Raw genomic sequence first — 27,167 nt, 5'->3', positions numbered from 1 at the left:
CATCGATGATCAATTGACTTTTGACAAGGGTGCTAAGATAATTCAATTAGAGAAATATTCTTTTTTTTTTTTTATTTTTTATTTTTTGTGGTACGCGGGCCTCTCACTGTTGTGGCCTCTCCTGTTGCGGAGCACAGGCTCCGGACGCGCAGGCTCAGTGGCCATGGCTCACAGGCCTAGCTGCTCCGCAGCATGTGGGATCTTCCCGGACTGGGGCATGAACCCATGTCCCCAGCATTGGCAGCCGGACTTTCAACCACTGTGCCACCAGGGAAGCCCCTATTTTTATTTTTATTTTTTGGCCATGCCGTGTGGCTTGTGGGGTCTTAGTTCCCCGATCAGGGATTGAACCTGGACCCACGGCAGTGAAAGTGCCGAGTCCAACCCACTGGACTGCCAGGGAATTCCCAGAAATAGTTTTTTAAATAAATGATGCTGGGACAACTGGATATCTATGTGCAAAAGAATGTATTTGGGCCCTACCTCACACTATTTACAAAAATTACTTCAAAATGGATCAAAGATCTAAATATGAAAGCTAAAACTATAAAACTCTTAGAAAGAAACGTAGATATAAATCTTCATGTCCCTGAGTTAGACAATGGTTTCTTGGGTAGGAAACCAAAAGCACAAGCAATCAAAGAAAAAATAAATAACTTGGACTTAACAAAATTAAAAACTTGCTTCAATATATACTACCAAGGCAGTGAAAAGACAACCTACAGAATGGGGAGAAAAAACCTGCAGATCACATGTCTGACAAGGGTCTATTATTGAGAATATATAAAGGACAAAACTCAACAATAAAAAGACATAATCCAATTAAAAAATGGGCAAAACATTTGAATAGACGTTTCTCCAAAGAAGATAAACAAATGACCAATAAGCATATGAAAAGAAGCGCAACTTCATTTTTCATACTTATTAGGGAAATGCAAAGCAAACCATAATAGGATACCATTTAACACACACTAGATGACTATAATCAAAAGAAAGAAAATAATAAGTGTTGGTGAGGATGAGAACCCTCACACAGCTGCCATGGAAAACAGTCTGGCAGCTCCTTAAGACGTTAAGTATGGAGTCACCGCATGATCCAACAATTCCACCCCTAGTTATATTATCCAGGAGAAGTGAAAACACACAGCCACACAAAAACTTATACCCTAATGCTCATAGCAACTTTATTCATAATTGCCAAAAAGTGGAAACAACCCAAATATCCATCACTGGATAAATGAAATGTGGTATATCCATATAATAGAATACTATTCAGCTGTAAAAGGGAATGAAATACTGATACATGCTACGACATGAGTGAACCTTGAAAACATGCTAAGTGAAAGAAGCCAGACACAAAACACCACATGTTATACGATTCCTTTGTGAAATGTCCAGAATCAATAAATCCATAGAGACAGGAAGTAGGTTAGGGGTTTCGAGGGCCTGGGGGAGGAGAATGGGGAGTGACTGCTCGCCGGCACTGCTAAGAGGTTTCTCTGAGGGATGACAAAAGGTTCTGGAATAATATAGTGGCGGAGGTTGCACAATCACGTGACTGTATGAAAACCACTGAATCATACACTTTAAAAGGGTAGGTTTTACAGTATATGAAATACATCTCAACAAAAGTAAAATACGGACTATAAGCCACATCTTGTTACTCTCCTGCACAAAACTCTCCAATGGCTTCCCATCACACTTAAAATAAAATCCAAAGTCCTTCCTTAGACTATAAGACTCTATATGATCTGGCCCTTGGTTTCCTCTGCAGTGTCTTCACCCAGCACTCTTGCCATCTCTCATGGGTGCCAGTCACTCTGCCCTCCCTGCTGTTCCACGGCTCCCTCCAGCTTCAGGCCTTTGGATTTGCTATGTCCTTCTCTGCAATGTTCTTCTCCAAGATGTTTGTGTGGCTCATTTCCTCACTTTATTCTGGAACCCGACACTTGCTCTAAAAGACCTTCCCTAGGCATCCTATCAAAAATAACAGTCCCATCATTTTCTAATCCTTTACCATTGCCTGTCATTATATAATCTGTAAATGTGTTTATTGTACGTCTCTCCCTAGAATGTAAACTTTATGAGGGAAGGGACTTTTCTTGTGTCCTGTTCACTGTTATATTCCCATACCTATTATCTTTGCCCGGGACCTAATAGGGGTCCAGTATTTATTTATCAAGTTAAATAATGAAGAGGATAATCTATCTAGCTGGGTAAAAAGTACTTTAAATTAAAAAAATTACTTGTCTTCTTTTTAAGGAAGTATAATTCATATCAGCTAGAAAGTAAGACTCGTATCCACTTAAAATAAATGATAGAGAAGGGAGAAAAGACTCAAAATTTTGAAACTCTTGTCAGTACTGAGGGGTAGATGAACCTTGGCGAGCAGGACACGTTAATATGATTTTTGGATATACAAACATAAAGTCCAAAGCTGAGGTGGGCATGTAAGGCTAAACTGCCCTGTATGCTAAAGACGAAAATTTTAATTTCCTTGGAGAGCCTAAATGAAAAGAGGCCCAAGAAGTAAAACCTTGGACTCCATGTGAGTTGGAAAGGTGAGGGGAACCACACACATGAAAGGAAGCAAGAGTTCGAAAAAAAGATGTCTGGTGAAAATCTGGCAAGATAAAACAAAGGGTCCTTCCATGGAGGCTGAGATAGTGAGTCAGGTAAGAACAAACATTCAGAGCCAGAGTGTCCCTGGAAAGTGGAGGGAACCATGGGAACTCAATCCCAATTTCACTCAAAAAGTGACCACAACTGTCATATCTCAGGAATGAAAAGAACAAGGTAAAAATAGAACATCAATTATCCACCTTTTAGGAAAATGATGGAAATAAGTCATCAAGGTCCCCTCCTTGAAAAACACTCACAGTTTGATGTGGATGACACCTCCTGGGATTATGCAGTGAAAGGCCTGAGGCTTTGAAACGAGGTTAACTCAGGAGGTGAGGCTTCCATCTCTGCTAGGTGCTTTAGTTATCAGAAAGGATACAGATATGGACAACCTACCACGAAAACAAAACGAAGTGTTAAGTCCCACCCAATCTCATCCAAGGTTATTCCTATTAGAAAAGGATTTATCAAGATATGCTAATGCTTTGGACAGGACATCAATCAGTCTTAATCTGACATTGAATTAAACTGACATTTGATTATCCTTAATTTGAAAATAATAAATGTGAAAGTACTGTTTTGATTCTTTATTCTGAGCATGTCTCAAACAAAATACACAGGAAAGCAAGGAGGAACTCCATTTAAATCAGTGGGTTTTTTTTCACTTGGGAAGCAGCACAGAACAGTGATCCTTTTTTGACCCACCCCTAACGGTTAGACAAGAAATTATCTTGTAATCTTGAAGGAAGGTCGAGGTGACCACTATTCCCCACCAAAGCCCAGCCATCCACAATTGGATGACACTCAAAAAAAATGTTACTCCAAATTCCACAGTCCTCTATGTGAAGAAATGACCTTGGGTCAAAAAAAGAACTGCTGAAAGAATCTATCATTCTTAAATGTGGCTCTCACTCCCGTTTATTTCTTATAACAACGGAGCAAAGCAGAAATCAAGAAGCAAAAACATAGCTCAGAATGCTGCAGCCAACTGTCTATTTTTTCACAATCTGCCCACTCCTTAAACAAACATGAAACGTTGTAACTAGCTGTAGTCAGATACTATGGGAAGCAGAAAGACCAGAAGAAAAACCTCAAACATCCGGCCTTCATCTTTCTTCTACATGAAATCTACTTGTCTTCGTGACTATAAATATTTCCTCCCAAGAAGCTAAAATCAGACATGATGTCACAGAATGACCAGGTCCACACTATGTTTTTCAAAATTAGTATTTTTCTGACGAACACACAACCCACATATTGGAAAAACTATTATGTTTTATCAGAGGGGACCAAAACTAGAAATTCTGCTTGTACCAATAGGTAAGCCACAAGACATGCACTGGGTTCAATGGGAGTATGTATTCCTTTGGATCTTTTCAAAAACGCCTGTTAGCTGTATATGGTAATAATTATGGTGGAGTTGGGTCAGGGTAGATAGAAAGCTGTTTTGGAATCTACCATCTCTCTTGTTGCCCAAAGCAAGAACCTCAGGAGAAAACAAAAGAATCCTGGTGAGCAAAACGTCAGCAGCAAAAAAGTACATTTTTCTCTCAAGTGTCGGCAGGAAGCAAATGAATGGGACCTCTGACCTGGAACCAATTAGCCCTGCAGTTAAAATGGCAGCCTGGGGCAAACTGAAGGGTTTGGTGTCAATTAATCTGTTTTCTGGGCTGCATACACTGAAAGACGTTCATTCTGTTTTGAAACAAAATTAAAGGACCCTGACCTAAAGTGAACTATGCCCCTAACTCTCTGCCGGACCCAAACGTGTGTATTAACATCACTTCAGACTTTAGCATCCCAACCTCACAGGCCCTTCGTCTTTTAAATTCCAATAATTTTACTTTTAGTCTACTTCAATGATTCTTATTAATGTCTCCACTTTGATATTGAATAATAATGATGATATTGACAACAGCTACCTCTTACTGCTCACTATGTGGCAGGTCCTAGGCTAAACCTATTATTACATCAATTCTTCATTATTGGAACCCTGTGTACTAAGTATTATTATTCTCAGTTTACCAATGAAGAAACTGAGACCCAGAGACATTAGATAACCTGCCCAAAGTCACACAGCTAAGTAACAGGGCAAAGGGAACGCACACCCTGATCTGCTGCTTCTTCACTTCTTCCACCTCCTAGATATGAACTCTGAAATTATTCCTTTTTTTCCTGCAATCTACTATCCTTCCACCCTTCAAGAGAGTCTGTTCAGGAATACTTCAGGATGAAACCCTCCATGTATTCCACAAGTATTTACTGAGTAGCCACCTTCAAAATTCCTTCAGTCATTCACAAAGATGTATTGAGGGCCTACTGTGCGTTAGGTACCATTCAACGTGCTGAGGATACATCAGTAAACAACACACACAAAAATCCCTGCCCTGTGGAGCTTATATTCTACAAGGGGCAGAAAGACAGTAAACATAAGAAATCAAAAATAGGGCAATGGATCAAAGATAATAGGTGCTAAGGGAAACATTAGAAAAAGAAGAGGAGAGTAGGGAATATAAGGCTGTGTGTGTGGAGGACTGCAATTTTAAATGTTATGAAAACATAATATTGAGCAAAGACTTTCCAGGATATGATGGTCAGTTTTATGTGTCAACTTGGCTGGAATATAGTACCCAGCTATTTAATCAAACACTCACCTAGATGTTGCTGTGAAGCTATTTTGGAGCTGTGGTTAACACCTACAAGCTGTAAGGGGGAGACTACCCTCCATAATGTGGGTGGGCCTCATCCAATCACTTGAAAGGCCTTAAAAGCAAAACTGAGGTTTCCCCAAGATAGAAGAAGTTTTGCCCCGAGACTGCAACATTAGCTCCCACTTAAGTTTCCAACCTGCCTACAGATTTCAGACTTGCCACAATTACAGAAGCCAATTCCTTGAAACAAATCTCTTAGTATAGCTTATATATGTGTGTGTGTATGTGCTACCATATGTGCATATATGTATGTGTATACTGTATACATATAGTATACATGCATATATATAGTGAGTATACATATATGTATATATACTCATTAATATATACATATATGTGTGTATACATACACACACACACACACACACACACACACACACACACATTTCCTACTGGCTGTGTTTCTCTAGAGAATCCTGACTGATAACGTGGGGTAACAGTGTTCCAGGCAAAGGGAAGGTAAGAGCAAAGGCACCATGTGCTGGACACTGTGTCAGACACCAAGCAGACAACTGTGAACATCAGATGTGGCTCCTACCTTTCTCAAGCTTAGCAACAAGACGGAAAGAGAGAGATACTGCCAGCTGACCCATCTGTCTTCTCCCAGAATCTCAGGCCCTTCCCAGATTCACTTGCTTTATTCTTCAGCCTTGACCCCATGGTCATTAGTTTCAACCCTTCTTTTAACTGGTGTTCCTAGTTGCCCTGGCCTTTCATTACACTTGCCACATTACTATCATTACCAGCTCACTTTTGGGTGATTATGGAGTTTAAGAAGTATGTTCACATATACTTTAACTTGCCTTCACAAAAACTGTCATGTGGGGAGGAAAGGTAAAATCATCCTTATTTCACAGATGAGGAAACTGATATTCAAAGAGGTGAGCAAACGTGTACGAAATTACAGAGCTAATAAATGGCAAAGCTGGGTCTCAACCCACCATCCAGCTTTCTCCTCAACAAGAACACATTTTTTGAAAAAGCAATTTGTGGTCACCTATAATTGTTCACCTCCCACCTGCCATTCGCTCTTCAGCCCATCTCTCTCTGACATTCCCCACTCGGGAACTGGAGCGTTTCTGCTTTCAGCGGGACGGGATGGGGACTGTAGTTTCCCACGCATTACATTTATTAATCATGCCATATCACATATATTAACTACATATATCAAGGGTGTCAGTCAAGAGGTGCGTTAGGAGACTTCTTATTTACCCTTAAATACAGGCATTCCTCCAGAATTCTGTCTTCAGAGCACATTAACAATTACTAGTTGAAAGATCATGAAAACAGGGATCCCAGGCCCAACCGAAACAAAGTACGAAACTATAACTAGGCGCAATCTTTCAAGAAACGCGCGTGGATTTCCAGGGTAAAATATCTGACTTGCAGCCTCCTCTACAGTCTACTAATTTCCCATGAAATGCCTGCGAAGATATAAAGAAAAGAAGGAAAAAAACCCACCACTCCAATAAAACCCAGGACTGTCAGCCTGTCCCGCGCCCTGGGAAGGATGTTGGACAACTCCAAGGACAAGCTGACTGCAAGGACCAGCGCAAGGCGTGACCACCTGTGCAGGTGCCTGAACGACCCCTCTCCCGGTTCAGAAAAGCCAAGCCCGTGCACACCCGATATCTAGGCAGCTGCACATCAGAAATCTGCTGCAGACCTGCTGCTTTCTTGTGACAGAAAGAAAGTAAGCAACTCCTAACGGCCTCCCAAGCAGCCCACAAACTCCGCCCACCTTTAACTTCTCTTGGACTCGCAGAGACGCTGTCACTCACGAAACGCCCCAGCAGGAAGTAGAGGGGCGAGGGCGGCAGCACGATGCAGTCTGGGAGTTGTAGTCCATGCTCAGAATGCGCAGGCGCAGGGGTGGAGGCGGGCACCCAGGAGCAGAGCCCCGCGGGAACTGTAGTTTCTCCTGCATTACGTAGACTAAGAGTGTGAGAAGGTCAGACGGTGGCGTTCTGAGTGTTCTCATTTCAGACAGCGAGGGTGCCCTCAGCGAATGCCAGACGGACAGGGAGACTTGGTTTGGCAACTGTGCGTGTCGTCTTCCGTTCGACAGTAGATCTCAGATGGGTTGAGACAGCCCCCAAGTGGGCTGAGTGGGGCGAAGGACAAGCCACCAAATCTGCAAACAGGACTGTGGAACTGTGAGAAAATAGTGTAGAATTAAGGTAAGAAGCCGTCCCAAAGAGAGAAAAAACGGACTTCAGTATCATTCACCTCATGAATCAGAAGAACATTTTTGAGAAATTTTGGCCTCTTCGAAAAGGATACCAAAAAAATTATGTATATAACATGCAGGCTAATGAAAGTATGGCACATGGAAAAATATGCAGCAAAATGTAAACATTCATTTTTTATTTATTTTATTTTTTTCGGTACGCGGGCCTCTCACGGTTGCGGCCTCTCCCGTTGGGGACCACAGGCTCCGGACGCGCAGGCGCAGGCTCCGGACGCGCAGGCTCAGCGGCCATGGCCCAAGGGCCCAGCCGCTCCGCGGCATGTGGGATCCTCCCGGACCGGGGCACGAACCCGTGTCCCTTGCATCGGCAGCGGACTCTTAACCGCTGCACCACCAGGGAAGCCCTAACATTCATTTTTTAAAATGAGGGTTACTTTTTTTTTTTAACACTATGTATTTTCTGAATTGTTTACAAGGACTAAGTATTCATTTTTTGGTATAAAATACTTCAAATATGAAGAGAAGTATATAGAGCAATTTTTAATCCCCCTGGAATCTACCACAAAGCTTTGTCTTACTTTAGGTCCTCCCTCCCTCCCTCCCTCCCTTCCTTCCTTCCTTCCTCTTTTACTCCTGCCCTCCCTCTTTCTTTCCTAAATTCTGAAAGAAAAAAATTATGGGGGGGTCAGGAGGGAGGAACGCTACAAATAGAGATGTCCCTTATGTAGTCCTTTCTCTTCTGCGGAGAAAAACACACACACACACACACACACACACACACACACACACACACATATTCTGAAGAGTTTTTATGTATATGTGTATATATCAACATACAAGTGTGTGTATATTGTATGTTTTTCAGATAATGGTATCATACATACTATACGAATCATTATGTAATTGCTTTTCTCACTATGCTGCATCCTGTTTTTCTTTTTTTTAGGTTTATCAAAAAACAGAATACATATAATTCTAATTCATTTATTTTAACTTCTATAGGCTATTGCATTGTGTGACAATGACACATTTTATCTAATCTGATAAGGGATATTTACTCTGTCCCAAATATTTTGCTCTTATAAACAATACTGTTATACAGATTCTTAAGCAAATGTGCAAAAATTTCTCTAGGGCATTTACCTGTGAAATTGCCAGGTCTTGGGAGTATACCTGCTTTTAGCTTCACCCGATGCTGCCAAAATGCTCTGCAAAGTATTTGAACCTCTTTTCACTCCACCAGAATAGACTGTGAATCTCCTCTTATCCACATTCTTGCCATAACTGAGTGTTGTCATAACGTCTTCTTTGTTAGCCTGATAGACTTACAGTAGTATCTGGTTATTATTTTAATTAAAATTTACTTGATTTTGTCAGAATTTTAAAATTTTGAAAATGGGGCTCTTATTCATTTTCTCCTTTGGTTCATCTAGGTATGGTAATTTTCTACAAGCAACATATTATTTATGTAGTAAAGTAATCTATTTTAGATTTACATTGTGTTTAGATAATGGTGTCTTTCTCTTTATTCTAAGTTTTCCATAATACTTTATATTATTTCTATATTTTAATTATTTTAAATTTTATTACAGTACTTCTCAATATCTTTCTTTATGCATGCCAAGGACTGAGCAACATTTCCCTGATAGTGTAGAGGGCACCATATTTCTAATGAGTTCTGCTTAAGGCTGTCTTAAGTTTTTAGCTGTTATAGCAACAAACACTTTAGTCAGAGTATGTGTATGTATTAAACCTGTAGCCCACAGAAAGCTCCTGATTGTTTTCTCCTGAATGGCTTCTCACCAGAAACTAGCTTTTCCTATTTTTGATTACTTTCAATATTCCTAATTATTTATTATTTTGTTGTCTTTTTCTTTGCCCATTTACATCTAAGCCAGTTCATTGTTCTACTCATTTTTTTTCCAGGCATTGACTTTGTATCTTGCTGTCATACATAACATTTTTAGGGGTCAGGTTTATTGAGATATAATTTACACATAGACAAATTCACCCTTTTTAGCATACAGTTCTATAAGTTTTGACAAACACATATAGTGGTGTATCCACCACCACAATGAAGACAGATCCATCACCCCCAAAATATTCCTTCGTACCTCTTTCTAGACAACTGCTCCAACCTGAAGCCCTGGCAACCACTTAAAGGCTTTCTGTCCCTGTAGTTTTGCCTTTCTTTGAGTCTGTGATTGTGTTTGCCTGCTCTGTTTGCTATAACAAAATATCACAGACCTGGTAGCTTAAATAACAGACATTTATTATTATTATTATTTTAAATTAATTTTATTTATTTATTTATTTTTGGCTGCATTGAGTCTTCGTTGCTGCACGCGGGCTTTCTCTAGTTGCGGTGAGTGGGGGCAACTCGTTGTTGCGGTGCGCGGGCTTCTCATTGCAGTGGCTTCTCTTGTTGCAGAGCACAGGCTCTAGGTGCGTGGGCTTCAGTAGTTGCAGCACGTGGGCTCAGCAGTTGTGGCTCACGGGCTCTAGGGCGCAGGCTCAGTAGTTGTGGCACACGGGCTTAGTTGCTCCGTGGCGTGTGGGATCTTCCCAGGCCAGGGATGGAACCCGTGTCCCCTGCATTGGCAGGCGGATTCTCAACCACTGTGCCACCAGGGAAGTCCTAACAGACATTTATTTCTCACCATGCTGGAGCCTGGGAAGTCCAAGATCAAGGTGCCAGCAGATCTGGTTCCTGGTACGAGCCTGTTTCCTCACTTACAGACATCTGCCTTCTCACTATGAGAGTTCTGGTCTCTCTTCCTCTTCTTATAAGGACACTAATCCCATCATGGAGGTTCCACCTTCATGACCTCATCTAAACCTAATTTCCTCTCAAAGGCCCCACCTCCAAATGCCATCGAATTTGGGGTTCAGGTTTCAACATAATCAATTTGGGGATGGGGGATATGAACCTTCAGCTCACAACAGTGATACGAGCGGAATTATACATTACATAGCCTTTTGGGTGTTGGCAAAATGCATTTGAGATTCAATGATGTTGTTGTGTCAATAGATTTTTTATTGCCGAGTAGCATCCCCAATACATAGATGTTCTGTAATTTGTTCATATACTCATAAGTTGAAGGAAATTTGGGGTTGTTTACAGTTTGGGGCAAATACACATCAAGCTGCTATAACCATTTGCATAGAGGTTTTTGGGTGAAGATTAGCTTTTATTTCTCTTTGGTAGTTACACAAGAGTGGGTTTGTCATGTCGTATTTTATTTTATTTTCAGAAAAATGTAAATTTATTCACTGCCGCATTATTCACAATGCGGAAAATAAGAAACAATCCAAGTGTTCATCCATAGGGAATAACTAAATAAACTGTGGTACAATCATACAATGGAGTACTTTTCAGCAATTCAATGAGGGAGCTCTCTGTATACCTATATTGGAAAGCTCTTCAGTATACCATTTGAAATTTAAAAAGAAAAGACAATGTCCAATTGTGTATGCTACCTTTTCCATAATAGAAAGTAAAAGTAAGAACATATATTCATATTTGCTTATTTTTGCTTAATAAAGCAAAGCCATGTCATAAAGTGTATGTTTAGGACGTCCCTGGTGGCGCAGTGGTTGGGAGCCCGCCTGCCGATGCAGGGGACACGGGTTCGTGCCCTGGTCTGGGAAGATCCCATATTCCGCGGAGCGGCTGGGCCCGTGAGCCATGGCCGCTGAGCCTGCGCGTCCGGATCCTGTGCTCCGCAGCGGGAGGGGCCACAACAGTGAGAGGCCCGTGTACCGCAAAAAAAAAAAAGTGTATGTTTAACTTGATAAGAAATTGCCAAACTATTAAGATGGATCAGTCAGATTTTTCCTTCTTTTGCCTGTGTAAATGTTTGTGCTTCCTAGTATTTCCTCCTTGGATTTCTTCTCTTGCTACTCTTTGCTCTCCCCTTGGACAGTCTCAACCACTCCCTTGGATTGTGCTAACCATGGATGAACCTTACTCAATAGCTCCAACCCTGATTTTCTTGCTTGTATATCCACCTACCTTCAGAATACCTATCTCCACATTTCTACAGCCTTGACCAGTTTGTCCAAATGAGCTGGCTAACACGGTGACCATCACCGCTGTGTTCTCCTCTGTGGCTGACCTCAGTCATGAAAACCAGTAATCGAAGCCAATAATCCAGGAAATGTCCTGAGCTTCTCTCTTTCACAATTCACATTCACTAAGTTCTATAAATTTCCACTGCTTAAATAGGTCTTGATACTCTCCCTTCCTTTTCATTTTCCCACCATTATTGCCTCAGCTCAGAACCTTGCCTATATTACCACACTAGCCCATTTACTGACTTCTCTGCTTTATACAACCTCAAATGCTAAACAAATCCTTGCCCAAGTGTGTCTCTAACCTGCCTGCATCTCCAGCTACCTCTTCCACTTATGCCTACCTCATTCCCTATGTCCCAGTTGCACTAAACTATTAGAAGTTCCTTGGAAAAATTATGTTGTTCATCATATGACATATTCCATGTCATTGTACATGCTGGCTAAGGGATAAGGTTATAAATCAGAGAATTTGGATGAAACCTAGTAAATTCAGAGAAGAGAAATTTGGAAATTTTTGAAATTTAAAACAAGTAAGGAGTCCAGTTAGAGCCTCTGGCTTGTGATTTTTATTTCTTTAATTATTTAATATATGGATACTCTTCTGCACTCTCATTGGAAGGGTGTATTGGGGCTATCTTTAAGGAAAATTGTCATATTAAAATTATAGTCTTCAACTCAGATATTCAGCTTCTTGTTATTTATCCTAGAGAAACACTTGTACTTATGCATAAAGGGGCATGTACAAGGATTTTCATTGCTTCTTAGTTGTAATTGTGGAAGATTGAAAACAACCTAAAAATTGGCAATAGGAGAATAATTAAACTATGGTGCATCTATAGAATGAAATGTGTTGCAGTAATTAAAGATAACATGTTAAATCTGACATAAAAAGCTCTCAAGGGTATACAATTTAGTGGGAGGGAGGAGAGAAGTAAGCTGTGGGATAAAATACATGGTATGATATGGTTTATGGCATTTTAAAAGGTCTAGAAGAATCATTTAAGACCAATGACAGTATTTACCTCCAGAGAGAGGATTGCGATTGGGGTAGTGATCAAAACAGATTTTGCTTAGTCTTGTTGTGTGATTTTTCTAACTGGCGTGTTGTCTTAATGTATTATTACTCACATTTTTAAAAAATTTATAACGTAAAAAAGCATGAAGAAAAGAGGGCAAAGCATTCAGACAGGTTTGGCACAAAAGGAGAAATGTAAATAGCAAAAAAAAAAGTTCCAAAAATGTTTTGAAGAAAATTTATCAAGAATCAGTGATAGCTCTGTTTGGATGATGAAGCTATGAATAATTCATTTTTGGCTTTCTACTCTTTCTACCCAGCTATATTTTTCAATCTTTTTAAATAATGGAAATACATAGATATTTTTAAAGGGCTAAGAAATGGCTGGAAAATCCTAACTACATCCACCTTTAATTCTCACTCTGCCAGGTGCCATTTGGCATATGAGGAAGTTTCTGATGAAAAACTCCCATGGAAAAGTGATATTTGAGGTGAGTGGCCCTCTCCTGGTGTCATGTGACAGACCAACACACTGATATGCTGGAAACCAACTCCCCCCTTCAAAAAAGCCCTGACTTGTGGCATTTGCTGATTTCCGCAGTGTTATTTATGCTTTGAATTGTGACACCCCCAAAATATATGTTGAAGTCCTAACCCTCAGTACAGTACTTCAGAATGTGACCTTGTTTGGAAATAGGGTCATTGTAGATGTAATTAGTTAAGATGAGGTCATATGGGGAGAGCACTTAATCCAATATTACTGGTGTCCTTATAAGAAGAGGCACAGAGACAAAGACACACAGGGAGAGTGCCAGCGACCACAGAGGTGCAAATTGGAGAGATGCATCTACAAGCCAAAGAACACCAAAGGTTGACAGCCACCACTGGAAGCAGTGAAGAAGCAGAGAAGAATTCCACCGAGCATCTCAGAGGGCACAGAGCCCAGGTGACACCTTGATTTCAGACTTCTGGCCTCCAGAACTATAAGGGAATACAGGACATTTAAATCACTATATTATCCTTTATAATATCAATTAGTTGCATTATTATATTGGTTAAGAAAATAATTTATACTGCATACTAAATAACTAATAAACACATAATAATAGTTAACTCTCAATTACGGTACTTTGTGTTAATTTTTAAGGCAGCCCTAGGAAACGAATACATCTGCTATAAATACTTCTGTCATGGCCAACTGACATGACTTCACTGGATGCAGAGTTAAAAGGGCTGTCCACAAACAATTCTCATGAGCCAGTATAAGCTGTACCACTGAACAGCTGATTTCGGGCTCATCTAAGCCATAGAGAGTTCCAAGTGTGTTCAGAGAAGAATTTGACATAGGTTTAACCAAGAACTTTCAGTATAGAAGTATCATCAGTGGACATTGTCTTATGTGGTATGCACTTTTAAAATCTCCATGTTGGGTTCAAGAGGTACATTAACCTATTTCAATTCTGGAGAAGCAAGTAAGAACATGAATGTGAAACTACCTGTTAACCATTCAGGTAGCAATGACAACATGAGGATATATAGGTCAGGTTACCCACTTGAGACTAGTTCCTGTGTAATTCTCTTTTTTTTTCTTTTTGGGTTTCTTTGGGGGGGTTGTTTTTAATTTTTGTTTCTTTCCTATGTTATTCTGACTGTTTCAGTTAGGAGTTTTAAAACTGCTTAGCGCTGATATATCCCGGATCAAGACACACACACACACACACACACACGCACACAGAGTGATTGATAATGGACACATAGAGGAGTGTCAGGCAGTTGTCACCAAAACGTACTCATCAACTTCTCAGTGAATTTGACAGAGGAGATTGACGTTCACTCAGTGATACTATGTGTGACAGAATTAAAAGATTAAGAAGAAAATGAGAATCACTTTACAGTCATTTCTGGCTTTGCTGTCAAGATTAAAACTGCTGAGATTTACGGAACCCCCTTCCAAGGTCAAGGTCCAGAGGAGGAGCTGCGGGCTGTGGGAGCTGGAACTGGACCAATGATGAGCACTTCAGATGCAAAGACAGAATGGCTTCGTATAGACCGCATTCCTGGATGCCATTTCCTCATGTAGCTTCCTGGTTCCAGCAAGATGATAAGCAGGACTTCCCTGGTGGCGCAGTGGTTAAGAATCCGCCTGCCATTGCAGGGGACACGGGTTCGAGCCCTGGTCCAGGAGGATCCCACATGCTGTGGAGCAGCTGGGCCCGCGTGCCACAACTACGGAGCCTGCGCTCTAGAGCCCATGAGACACAGCTACTGGGCCTGCGTGCCACAACTACTGAAGCCCGTGTGCCTGGAGCCTGTGCTCTGCAACAAGAGAAGCCACCACAACAAGGAGCCTGCGCACCACAATGAAGAAAGCCTGTGCACAGCAACGAAGACCCAACACAGCCAAAAATAAATTAAAAAAAAAAAAAAGATGATAAGCAAATAGTAGAGAACCTTTCGACTTCACATTTGGCTAAGCCCCTCCTCTTTGTGGAACATATTAGATCTACCTTGATGTTTTTAAAAAAATACCCATCCCCAACTAACTGTTTCCTGGAAAGAAATGAAGAAAAAAGAGAAGAAAAGAAAGAGAGAGAAAAAGAAAGAAAGGAAGAAAGAAAAAAAGGAAAGAAGAAAGGGAAGAAATGAGGGAGGAAGGAAAAAAAAATGGCTTGGCTTATAGAATAAGATCTCTCCTCCAGAGAGCTTAAAATAGGAATTACCAAAAAAAGCAACTTTTTGGCATGACAAAGACCATTGGTGGCAGTTGGAAAGAATATAAATTTGGAATCTACATCAGTTGAGTGTTAGTTCTTCTTCCTTACCAGTGTCTTTCAAATAACTTTCAAAATAAAATCTTATTTTGGCAAAAGAAAAAAAAAAAAGAATCTCACTACCACCTTGCCATACACATAATCATTAAAACCTTTATTAAGTGCTGTGTTTCTCTTCAGAATAAGTTGCCAGACTAAAGGAATTATACAGACACAGCGCCACAGTTCTTGAAGCTAACAAACTCAAGTTTCCTTCTTAGGAAAGGACAAGGAGAGCTCATCACATTTACCCATTGGGCTGCTTCCCTTCTCGCTTTAAACCCTTAAACAGTTTTTCAGGGTAATGTCCACTCCTTCAAGAGGAATCCCAGAGCCTTTGGGAGCAGCGTCCAGCACACACACTTACTCTCCCATCTGTAATCTTCCACTTCCTGTTTCCCATCCTCCTCCCTCCAGCCGTATGGGATGCTATGCTGTTTCTTTCTTTCTTTCTTTTTTTAATATTTATTTGTTTATTTGGCTGTGTCGAGTCTTAGTTGCAGCACATGGGATCTTCGCTGCGGCACTCAGGCTCTCTGGTTGTGGCATGCGGGCTCTACAGCGCACAGGCTTAGCTTCCCCGCGGCATGTGGGATCTTAGTTCCGGATCAAGGATCGAACCCGTGTCCCCTGCATTGGAAGGCGGATTCTTAACTGCTGGATCACCAGGGAAGTCCCACTATGCTGCTTCTTGAAGGCGCTCTGCTCCTGCACCTGTCTCCTTGGTCCAGAGCACTCCCCCTCCCTGGACTGCTCTCCCCACCCCACTCATTACCTACCCACCCTCCAAGTCAGGCCGGAACCCTTGCCTTTTCTGCCAGGACTTCCCCTGCCCCTCAGTCCTTCTCTACCACATTATACTTGGTCATTACTTTTACTATACCATTTATCAATTTTGATTATAATCATTTATATTTCTCCCTTCCAGGAGAGATAAGCCTCTTAAACGCAGAGACAATTTTGTTTTTCTCTTTGTCTCCCCAGGGCTTGGCACATAGTAGATGTTTAAATACTACTGAATGAAAACCAGTAATTTATAAAGTGCTTGGCTATTTACAAAATGTTTTTCAAGTGCATTATTTCTATTACTCTTCTAGAAGTGACTCCATTTTTACCTGTTATTAGCCATTATCATCAGCCCAATTATTTTGCAAATGAGGACGCTGAGGTTCACAGAGGGTAAGGAACTTGGCTTAAGATATTCAGCTGTTATATGGTCAGGCTGGGCTACAAAGCTTGAATCTACTGACCAGAAAGCAGAGAGACAGGTACAGGAAGAATAGAAACCTCAGCAGACTATCAAGTTCATCAGACCTTTTTTACTGAACAGTCTGACAAGGGAGCTAGGAGGCTGGGTATTTAAGACTCACTAGTTTTAAGATTTTAACCATGCTGGACCTCAGTTTTCTCCTCTATAAAATGACAGGATTGTACTATATAAGTAATTCTCAATTATCTTATATTTCATGTCCACTAATCTTTCTAATCCAGAGATTCCCAAACTTTCCCGGTTCCTGGTGCCCCCGGGCCAAAAGAAATACCTGAACAATTCTCTTTATTAAGTAGTGTGGTCTAAACAACTTAGTAGTAGTTGGCGTGGTATCCAACCGTTGTCTGTGCCCCTCAAAAACTTAAAATAACCCACAGTGCCTCTGTAAGTTTGCTTGTCACACTAGGGTGGTTCAGCACACAATTTAAGAATCACGGTTTTTTGGGCTTCCCTGGTGGCACAGTGGTTGAGAATCTGCCTGCCAATGCAGGGGACACGGGTTCGAGCCCTGGTCTGGGAAGATCCCACATGCCGCGGAGCAACTAAGCCCGTGCGCCACAGCTACTGAGCCTGCGCGACTGGAGCCTGTGCTCTGCAACAGGAGAAGGCCGCGACAGTGAGAGGCCCGCGCAGCGCAATGAAGAGTGGCCCTCCGCTCGCCGCAACTAGAGAAAGCCCTCACACAGAAACGAAGACCCAACACAGCCAAAAATAAATAAATAAATAAATTTATAAAAAAAAAAAGAATCACAGTTTTAATCAAAGAAACTCAGCTCTACTCTGATAGAAATAAAAAGTCTCTTTTTTAGAGAAAAATGCTTATATCGTAGTTATTTACACAAGTTTTAAACACATGATCATTATAATGGCATTATTGAAGGTATATTTTAACGCCAAAGTTTTAAAACACAGATAATTCTGTTAATAAGCTGAAACATAGCAAAATGTTGCTGGGAATATGGTTTACTGATATCATCATCATAAAGCACAAAATAAATTCTGGTAATATTATTAGAATTATTATAGCTCTAACACATAAAAATAAAGATCATTCTATTAGAAATTAAATGATAGTAATACTATTGACATTCACTTTTACAGCTATCATTATAAACTTCAAAGATAAAAAAATAAATCCATCACCAGGAAACATATAACGATTATTGAACCTTATTGTTGAGAAGCCTGTAGTTGCATTTTGCTGAATAGCATCTCAGTTCTTGGAATAAAGTTTTAAACAGCAACTGGAAGAACAGCTTTAAGTTAAAAATGTTTTATTTTTAGAGTTGTCATGGTGTAGAAGTTATTCTCACATAGCTAAGTTGCTGGAAAGAGTCCAAGTTTTGTGAAAGTTTTTCATTAAGTGTTTCATGTTGTCCCTGCTTTACACCCAAAGAATTGCAAACTCTTCATAAGCTGTTGTAATACTGGTTTAGCTGATAAATTAAGAAAATCCCCCTTCTTTGAAATCCTAAGCCACAAAACATGTGTTACATTGCTAATAAGGAGGAGTGGACAGAGATGGGCCACCCAAAGATTCTCCTATTCCTGCATCATCTGCAAGGAGAAAACAGCAATTTAATTGTAATTCTTGCTTATCCGGGTAAACAGTTACCACCAATACAAGGTACCCAACTACACAGAGATGGAGCCTAGAGCAGCAGGAGGTGGTACATAAAAACACAGGTACTCCAGGAAACTGGGGGAGGGGCAGGACAATAATTAATAGCTGTCAGGTGTGGTTTGCAGGATGTAGGATGTGGCTGGTGGGCTAGAGGAAGAGAATTAGAAGAAATGATGCTCATCCAAGGTTTGTTTTTTTGTTTGTTTTTTGTTTTTTTTTTTTTGCGGTACGCGGGCCTCTCACTGTTGTGGCCTCTCCCGTTGCGGAGCTCAGGCTCCGGACACGCAGGCTCAGCGGCCATGGCTCACGGTAGCCGCTCCACAGCATGTGGGATCTTCCCGGACCGGGGCACGAACCCGTGTCCCCTGCATCGGTAGGCGGACTCTCAACCACTGCGCCACCAGGGAAGCCCTAGCTTTAATTTTTAAATAGTTTTAATTAATTTTGATTTTACTTTAATTAATTTTTAAAAGCTTTAATTTTAAAAAAAGCTTTTAGTTTCTTATTGTGGAGATATATATGTATATATATAACAAAATATACCATTTTAACCATTCTTAAGTGTAGAATTCAGTGGCATTAAGTACATTCACATTGTTGTACACTCATTACCATCATCCATCTCCAGAGTGTTTTCATCTTCCCAAACTGAAACTCTGCACCCATTAAACAACCCTCTGTTACCCTCTCCACTCCCACCCCAGCCCCTTGCAACCACCACTGTACTGTCTGCCTCTGTGAATTTGACTATTCTAAGTACCTCATGTAAGTGTAATTGTATAATATTTGTCTTTTTGTGTCAGACTTCTTCATTTAGCATAATGTCGAGGTTCACCCATATTATAGACATGTCAGAATTTCCTTACTTTCTAAGGCTAAATAATATTCCACTGCATGCATATATCACATTTTATTTGTCCATTCATCTGTCACTGGACACTTGGGTGCTTCCACCTTTAGGTTATTGGGAATAACGCCGCTATGAACATGGATTTACAAATATCTGTTTAAGTCCCTGCTTTCAGTTCCTTTGGGTAAATATCCAGAAGTGGAATTGTTGGCTCATACGGTAATTCTACGTTTCTTTTTTCTTTGTCTTTTCTTTTTTTTTTTTTCAGGAACTGCTGTATCATTTTCCACAATAGCTGCACCATTTTACATCTGTAACAGCAATGCATGTGTTCTAATTTCACCACATCCTTGCCAACACTTGTTATTTTCTGGGTTTTGTTTGTTTTAATAATAGCTATCCCAATGGGTATAAAGTGTTGTCTCATTATGATTTTGATTTGCGTTTCCCTAAGAGCTACTGATGCTAAGCATCTTTTCATGTGCTTCTTGGCCAGTTGCATACCTTCTTTGGAGAAATAGCTATTCAAGTTCTTTACCTATTTTATTTTATTTATTTATTTATTTATGTTTGGCTGCGTTGGGTCTTCGTTGCTACGCACGGGACTTCTCTAGTTGCAGAGAGCAGGGGCTGCTCTTCACTTCGGTGCGTGGGCTTCTCATTGTGGTGACCTCTCCTGCTGCGGAGCACAGGCTGTAAGCACGTGGGCTTCAGTAGTTGTGGCACGCAGGCTCAGTAGCTGTGGCTCACAGGCTTAGTTGCTCCATGGCATGTGGGATCTTTCCGGACCAGGGCTCGAACCTGTGTCCCCTGCATTGGCAGTCAGATTCCCAACTACTGCACCACCAGGGAAGCCCCTTTACCCATTTTTAAATTGTTTTTGTTGTTGTTACAGTCATTGAGTTGTAGGAGTTCTTTAAGTATTCTGGATATTAATCTCTTATCAGATATATGATTCACAAATAATTTCTCCCATTCCATGGGTTCCCTTTTCACTGTTGATAGTGTCCTTTGATGCACAAATGTTTTTGATTTTGATGAAATCCAATTTACCTATTTTTGTTTTGTTACCTGTGCTTTTGGTGTCAGAAAATTTTTAGTTTTTAATTTAAAAACATCATGTCTCCTGCCTCATAGTTACCACTGGACCAGGTCTTTTTTTGCTAGGATTCTGTCAGAGGTAAATGCATTTTGAAGTAGAGAACATGGATAATTGCACACTTGGAATGGAAAACTAAGGTAATTATGTTCCAGATGCAAACAGAGAGGGTTCACCAATCCATCCTGGAAGTCTTTTGTCAGAATTGCCTAAATAGTGCAGGGGTGGAGTTTAGGACACAAGGCCTTTGGGGACCAAGCAGACAAGGCGTGGAGATGAGATGGAGATAAGATAGAATGAAATAAGAATATGAAGAAGCCCTTTGTTTAGAAGATTGGGAAGGGGGCAGCTTCACTTTGCTGAGGGATACAAGGTGTTAATCACACTCTGGTGGAAGATCCCTGCTTATTCTAACACAGAGAGAAGGGTTTGACCTCTTCCCGAAATTCAGTTGTATTAAGGTGTGAACCCTCAGTGATATTGTAGGCTCATTTTAGACTATAGGACAATGGATTGCCATTACTCATTTCAACCTGCTCTCCTAAGAAATTCAAACTTACATTCAACTTGGTTTACCCTTTGCTTTCTAGAAGAAGTTGCTCTGGGTGTGAAAGTTCAAGGCAAAAGTTCATACCTTCCTACCAACTCAGGAGATCCGACAGAAGTCTTGCCCTCTGAGAGGCCCAGTCCAGAGCAAGGCCTAGTCCTTGGGCTGAATCAGCTGAATATCCTCCTGGATATATCCTTTCCCTTCCTCAAGACATTGACTCCGAATAGACACTCAAAGATAGATCTCCCCTCAGGGTCTGTCTGGCCCCTTCACTGCTTATCCTCCGGTCACTTCTGCTGAGACCAGACTACCCCATCCCTCTGCTGACTCTGGAGAATTGAAAGCTACTTCCATGGTACATAGACTTCTTGCTACTTCACAAACACACAGCCTCACCTGGGATAGGATGCAGCAGGAAAGTTAACGGTGGTCATTGCTTGCCTCTTAGGGTCTCTAGACAGTGTGATCATTGCCTTCCCGGACTTTATTACCTTGCAGTCTCCTGGGCCAATCAGAAATATTTCCCCTGAGGACAGGGTAATCAGCCCGGTGTGACCTACTTACTAGTTAAGTCTCCAACCTGATCAAAGGGCCTTCTGCTCAGACACCTCCTGCTCATTATTTAGAGCACAGACCTGTGTCCATTCGAGAAAGCCTGGAACCAGGAGAAAGGTGACTTCATGATCAGAGGACGCCACACTCCGTGTGATCAGCAGGTAGCAGTGATCCTGCCACATGGGCTGAAGTAGTGGCAATGGGGACACTTTGGGGATGGGGGGGAGGGCCTTGGTATGAAAAGCATTTATCAGGGTGTTTAAGTGATATCAGGGAAAACTTGTAATGGGAAACTACTAAAATCAATTTATTGTAGAGCATCTGTGACTGTGATTTCTCTTGGAGGACTTGGTGCCAGCCTAGTGAAACATCCAGATTTCTGGTTGGAAGTTGCCACCAAATTTCCATAAATTATCCATGCACATCTTTTAGAAAGTGTTCAAAGCGAAATCTCTGACCTCCTGTCTTCTCCTGACCCCAATGTCCTGATACCATGTCTCTCCTGCCTGTGTCTCTCTGATAGTTTGCCCAGAAAAACTCAATTCGTGTCCCATTTCTATTTTAATCAGAGTCAAACCCTCTGGAGGGAAGGCAATAACTGAGCAGCTATTAGAAGTGGGGAATAGTATGAGGTTAGCCTGTTGTTGTAATGAAAAGCAAACAAACAACAAAAGATAAAAAATAATAACATTACATGCAAGGGAGTTCACCAGGAACTTTTGCTGCTACTTACAGTATTTTTAGGAGGAAAAAAGAAATAAATATGGTGCTAGAAAACCTCAGATATTTAAGTGATTTTTGCCAAAGTCACACTGTCAAAAACAAATTAAGCAGTTTGATATTAGATATTTTTTGGAAGAACGTGGAGAATGAACAAACCAGCAAAGAAAGAAATTGTTCATGGAAGTTAAGTCTCCTGACTTCCAAATCAGATTCAGCTAAAAATACTCTTACTCTTATATATGCCTCATCTTCATGTCACAATCTTGATGCACCTGGAGTTTGCACACACTAATTGCTGTACCACGCTGTATGCAGGTGTATGATTCATTCATCTTTGAAAATCTTATTTACTTTTTCAAGTCAATTAGTTTCTCTGAAACATCGTGTTGCTGCCTAATAGTCAACAGTTCAGCATCATTTTTTTTTTGTTTTGCTTCAAGAAATAGCAGAGAAAATGACAGTGGCAGTTTAAGGTGGGTTTTATTTCTCCATATGTAAATATATATATCGTTTGAGCAAAAAAATGTATTAGTATTCAGGTGAAGATTATAGCGATCTTTTTGAACATCTGTTTTATCTTGACTAGTTTTAAATTCAGGAGCAGCAATTTCATCGCAATTCAACTTGTTTCTGTTTTATTATATCATACTACGCTAATCTTAAAGACCCCTAATAGCTTTCATTCAATTTAGACCAGAATATCACAAATCTCTAGACTGAGTAGTATAATGCCCACTATTCAAATAAAAGCAAGTTATTGTAATATAATGACACCTCCAAATGCTAAAAGCAGACCCATGGATATTAAGTTGAGGTAGAGAGACCAGTATTCCTGCTTATTATTTTATGGCAGAAATATCCCAGTTACGCTGATTGCAAAGTAAAATGGAAACTATATGGTGGAGAGGAACTTGGGAACCACACAGACTGGATTATAATTCCAGCCCTTACACATAGAAACTGCATGACTTTGGGTAGATTATGAACTCCCCCAGAATTTGAATTTCCTCACCTGCAAAATGGAGATAAACATCTACACATTATGATTGATGTGGCATAAAAGAAAACTAACACAAATGCCATGGGCCTGGTCCTTAGAGCAGGTGGCATTCAACAAAGATTAGTCCCCTTCCCACCGTTTCTTTGCTTGCACTACAACATTGGAAATATACAGCTATAAAAAGTTGTCTTGGAAGAGACTGAATTGGAAACTTGTGTTATGAAAAACAGGATTGCAAGGGTGTCAATTCTGAGGCATGAGGATTTGTGAGCATATACTTGGAGCTTTATGCCTGCAAGATACTTGTAGAGCTTTTATAGCTTTAAGAGAACAGTCTGGATGCCATCTTCTTCCTCTACCATAGAACTTCCTTTCCTTTTCTGAGATTTGTGGACAGTACCTTGTACAGCTCTAAAATAATGCAATTCTTTCCCTATTGTCTGGACTATTCTAATAGTTACAAAACAGTATTTCACCAGCAGAGGCTACTACAGTTTATATAAAGGTTACAAACTGAAACTTCCTCTAAGATTATGCAATGAATTTTGGGGGGGAAAGGGAGGAAATACTTTAAGTTTAAAATTTTATAAAATAAAAAATGATGATTACTTGTTGCATATGTCTATCATACTATATTATATTTATATACATATTTGTTTCCTATTTTATTTATTTATTTTTAAATATTTATTTATTTGGGTGCACTGGGTCTTAGTTGTGGCATGCGGGATCTTCGTTGCCTTGTGCAGAATCTTCATTGTGGCATCTTCGTTGCGGCACGTGGGATCTTTTAGTTGCGGCATGCAGGTTCTCAGTTGCAGTATGTGGGATCTAGTTCCCTGACCAGGTATCGAACCCGGACCCCCTACATTGGGAGCGCGGGGTCTTAGCCACAGGACCACCAGGGAAGTCCCCTGTTTCCTATTTTAGTGTGTAAGTTCCTTGAGGACAGAGGCTGTGTCATAAGTGCATGTCATAAGTGTGTCATAAGTGTCATGGTGCCTTGCTAAGCACAGAGTACACAGTAGGTGCTCAATAAACACTTTTAAAAATGTACTAAGAATAAATCTTGGTAGACATAAAAATACATGAGTACTATCTATTGACATGGCCAGGCCCACAAAATTCAATTTCCAGCTGTCAAAATCTTCCCCATCTTTCAAGGCCCAGCCCAGAAGCAAAGGAACTTCTTCCCAGACTCTTCCCTAATCCTTCCACAACACCGAGAGGTAATATTCCTCACTTTTGCATTCTCATAGCGCTTCATACCTCTTCTTTTTGAACACCTGCCACATTATGCCTCGTGTTATAATCTGTTCAATGACTTAGGTATAAATTATTATTAACTCCTGACTATCCATTATTGCATCATCCTCAAATGCCTCAGAGTCCTCACCAAATGCATGTCGAATTCACCCCTTATTCAGCAGCTAACCTCTGAAATCCTAAAGTTAAAAAACAAAGTTTTAAAGTAGCTTCAGAACCTTTTGGAAATACGTATATTCATAACAAGATGAATATAGGAAAATACTGAACTTCATGTAATAGAAGGATACTACCTGAATTTGCATCTGGGCTCCATCATTTATTTGCTGCTGGATCATGGTCAAGTTACGTAGCCTCTCTGTGCCTCAGTTCCTTCATCTGTAAAATGGGGATGATGATAATACCTAACACTTATGGTTGGAGACAGTATAGACAGAGGTCTTTGAGGAGAGCTTGTCACATAGTGAGCGCTCAGTCATTGTCATCTACTATTTAATCATCACCATCATCGTCATCATCACCATCATTGACTCAGAGAAAGATTCCTACTTTATATTCAGCTTCTCAAAAGAATACCAGATATTGGTGATGTGAAAGGAAATGATATTGATATGATTTTTAAAAATTCTATTGTGGTAAGAACACTTAACATGAGATGTACCCTCTTAACAGATTTTTAAGTTCACAGTACAGTATTGTCATCTATAGCACAATGATATACAGCAGATTTCTAGAACTTACATAATTTTGCATAACTGAAACTGTGTCTGTTGATTAGCTGTTGCTCATTTCCCCGTCCCTGCAGCCCCTGGCAACTACCATTCTGCTCTCTGCTTGTGTGAGTCTAACTGTTTAAAATACCTCAAATAAGTGGATCATGTAGTATTTGTCCTTCTGTAACTGGCTTATTTCCCTTAGCATAATGTCTTCAAGGTTCATCCATGTTGTCACATATTACAGGCTTTCCCTGTTTTTAAAGGCTAGAGGTATATCCATTATATGGATATAGCATATTTTTCTTTATCCATTCATCTGTTGAAAGGTATAACAGGTATTTAGGTTGTTTCCAAATCTTGACCATTGTGGATAGTGCTGTAAGGAACATGGTAGGGTCAATATGTTGTCAAGATCCTGATTTCAATTCTTTTGGATAAATACTCAGAAGTGGGGTTGCTGAATCACATGGGAGCTCTGTTTTTAATTTTCTGAGGAACTTCCATACTGTTTTCCATAGTGGCTGTACCATTTTGCATTCCCTCCAACTTTGTACAAGGGTTCCAGTTTCTCCACACCCTCACCAACACTTGCTATCTTTTCCTTTTTTAATAGTAGCCATCTTAACAGGCGTGAGGTGATGTCTCATTGTGGTTTTGACTTGCATTTCCCTGATGATGAGTGTGTTAAACATCTTTTCCTATACCTGTTGGCCATGTGTATGTCCTTTTTGGAGAAATGTCTATTCTGGTCTTTGCCCATTTTTGACCAGATTATTTGTTTTTTTGCTATTGCATTGTATGTGTTCCTTATATATTTTAGAAATTAACCACTCTCTGATATATGGATTGCAGATATTTTCTCTATGTTGTAGGGTGCCTTCTCACTCAGTTTTTATTTTCTGTGCTTGGCAGAACCTTTTAGCCTGACGTAGTCCCATTTATTTATTTTTGCTTCTGTTGCCTGTGCTTTTGGTGTGATATCCAAGAAATCACTGCCAAGACCAGTGTCCTGAAGATGGTCCCCTATGTCTCCTTCTAGGAGTTTTACAGTTTCAGGTCTTACATTTAAGTCTTTTATCTACTTTGAGTTGATTTTTGAATATCGTGTAACACATGGGTCCGGCTTCTGATATGTATTTTTACATTGATAAATTGGTGCTTTACTTTGCCATTCAGTTTCTGCAGTCCCCACTTCAACCTCACAGTCCACCTTTTTTTTGTCTTCTAAAATTTCTTCTCTTCTTGTAAGGTTCATCTTTGCCTGGACAAGGCCCAGTTCCCTCTGCTTTGCTTCCCGCATTGCTTACTGACCCAGATCTGCACCGCTCCCGATGCCCTCTTGCCCCGCCTGCAGCCAGCACTGAGTCAACAAGCAAAATCTCACATGTAATATTCTGAGATTCAACCCTCAGGTAATAATTCTCCTGCATTTAGTCCTTCATATCCTTTGGTTCACAGAGACGTTGAGTCTAGTGCCTTGAAATGGCTGACCTAAATAATATCCCTAGATTTTTGAAGATAATATAAAGTTTATTTTAGTAACAACCATGAGTCATCACAGAAGCTAATGAACTTGGGAATTCTAGATAAAATCATCCAAGCATATAAAGCCTATTTTCCAAGGTTCCTTTTTCTCAGTTCAAGGCCACAAAAATTGGAATGTGATAGAACTTGACTCCTACATTTGCCATATGTCTAAATAATATGAGGTATAAATGAAGCCAGCAAAGTGTTAAATAAAACATGCTCTGTTCTCCTACCTTGACAAATATACCACAGTAATGACCTATAAAGGCCAAGGTTGAAGTTAGAATTCTCAGACTCCTTGGTGGTCTGTACAGGAATGTGGTAGCAGAGGGAAAGCTGGCCCCAACCCTGGGCCAATCGCCTTCCCCTTCACCCGAGCCCTGTTCTCACATGAGGGGCCTTGCATCCCCTGTGTGGACTTCCTAAGCCCCATTCAAGCTCCATCCACACATCCTCACCCCATTCAGACAGCAGCACTTTGGGTACCGTTTGGCTAAGCAGCCTGCCTTTGAAAATAGAAGAAACCACGCAGGCTCACAGCCATTTGAGGAGGGTCCTCAG

The 27,167-nt window shown here is 40.5% G+C and overlaps 2 long non-coding RNA genes across 5 annotated transcripts in view; one reads left to right on the top strand and one right to left on the bottom strand.

The window, feature by feature from the left end:
* The window catches only part of LOC137216062 (uncharacterized), a 41,806-nt gene extending 34,606 nt beyond the window's left edge, over positions 1-7,200 (bottom strand). Inside the window, exons 1-2 of one of the 3 annotated variants that reach the window (XR_010939575.1) lie at positions 7,075-7,200; positions 2,880-3,014 (exon numbers count right to left, since the gene is read on the bottom strand). This is a non-coding gene — a long non-coding RNA (uncharacterized lncRNA). Of the gene's footprint in view, positions 1-2,879; positions 3,015-6,794; positions 7,038-7,074 lie in introns of those variants that run through there. The other 2 variants (XR_010939576.1, XR_010939573.1) reach the window with 2 other exon arrangements.
* Positions 7,201-7,216: 16 nt separating this feature from the next.
* Positions 7,217-26,486, top strand: LOC137216063 (uncharacterized). 2 transcript variants are annotated; one of them, XR_010939577.1, is made up of 3 exons: positions 7,217-7,513; positions 13,046-13,107; positions 26,329-26,486. It is a non-coding gene; the product is annotated as an uncharacterized lncRNA (long non-coding RNA). The 2 variants fall into 2 exon arrangements; XR_010939578.1 differs by lacking the exon at positions 26,329-26,486 and adding an exon at positions 13,393-13,718.
* Positions 26,487-27,167: the final 681 nt, after the last annotated feature.

This window comes from Pseudorca crassidens, chromosome 21 (genome assembly GCF_039906515.1).
Source record: "Pseudorca crassidens isolate mPseCra1 chromosome 21, mPseCra1.hap1, whole genome shotgun sequence".
Classification (NCBI taxonomy): domain Eukaryota; kingdom Metazoa; phylum Chordata; class Mammalia; order Artiodactyla; family Delphinidae; genus Pseudorca; species Pseudorca crassidens.
This window is presented reverse-complemented; position numbering and strand designations above follow the sequence as displayed.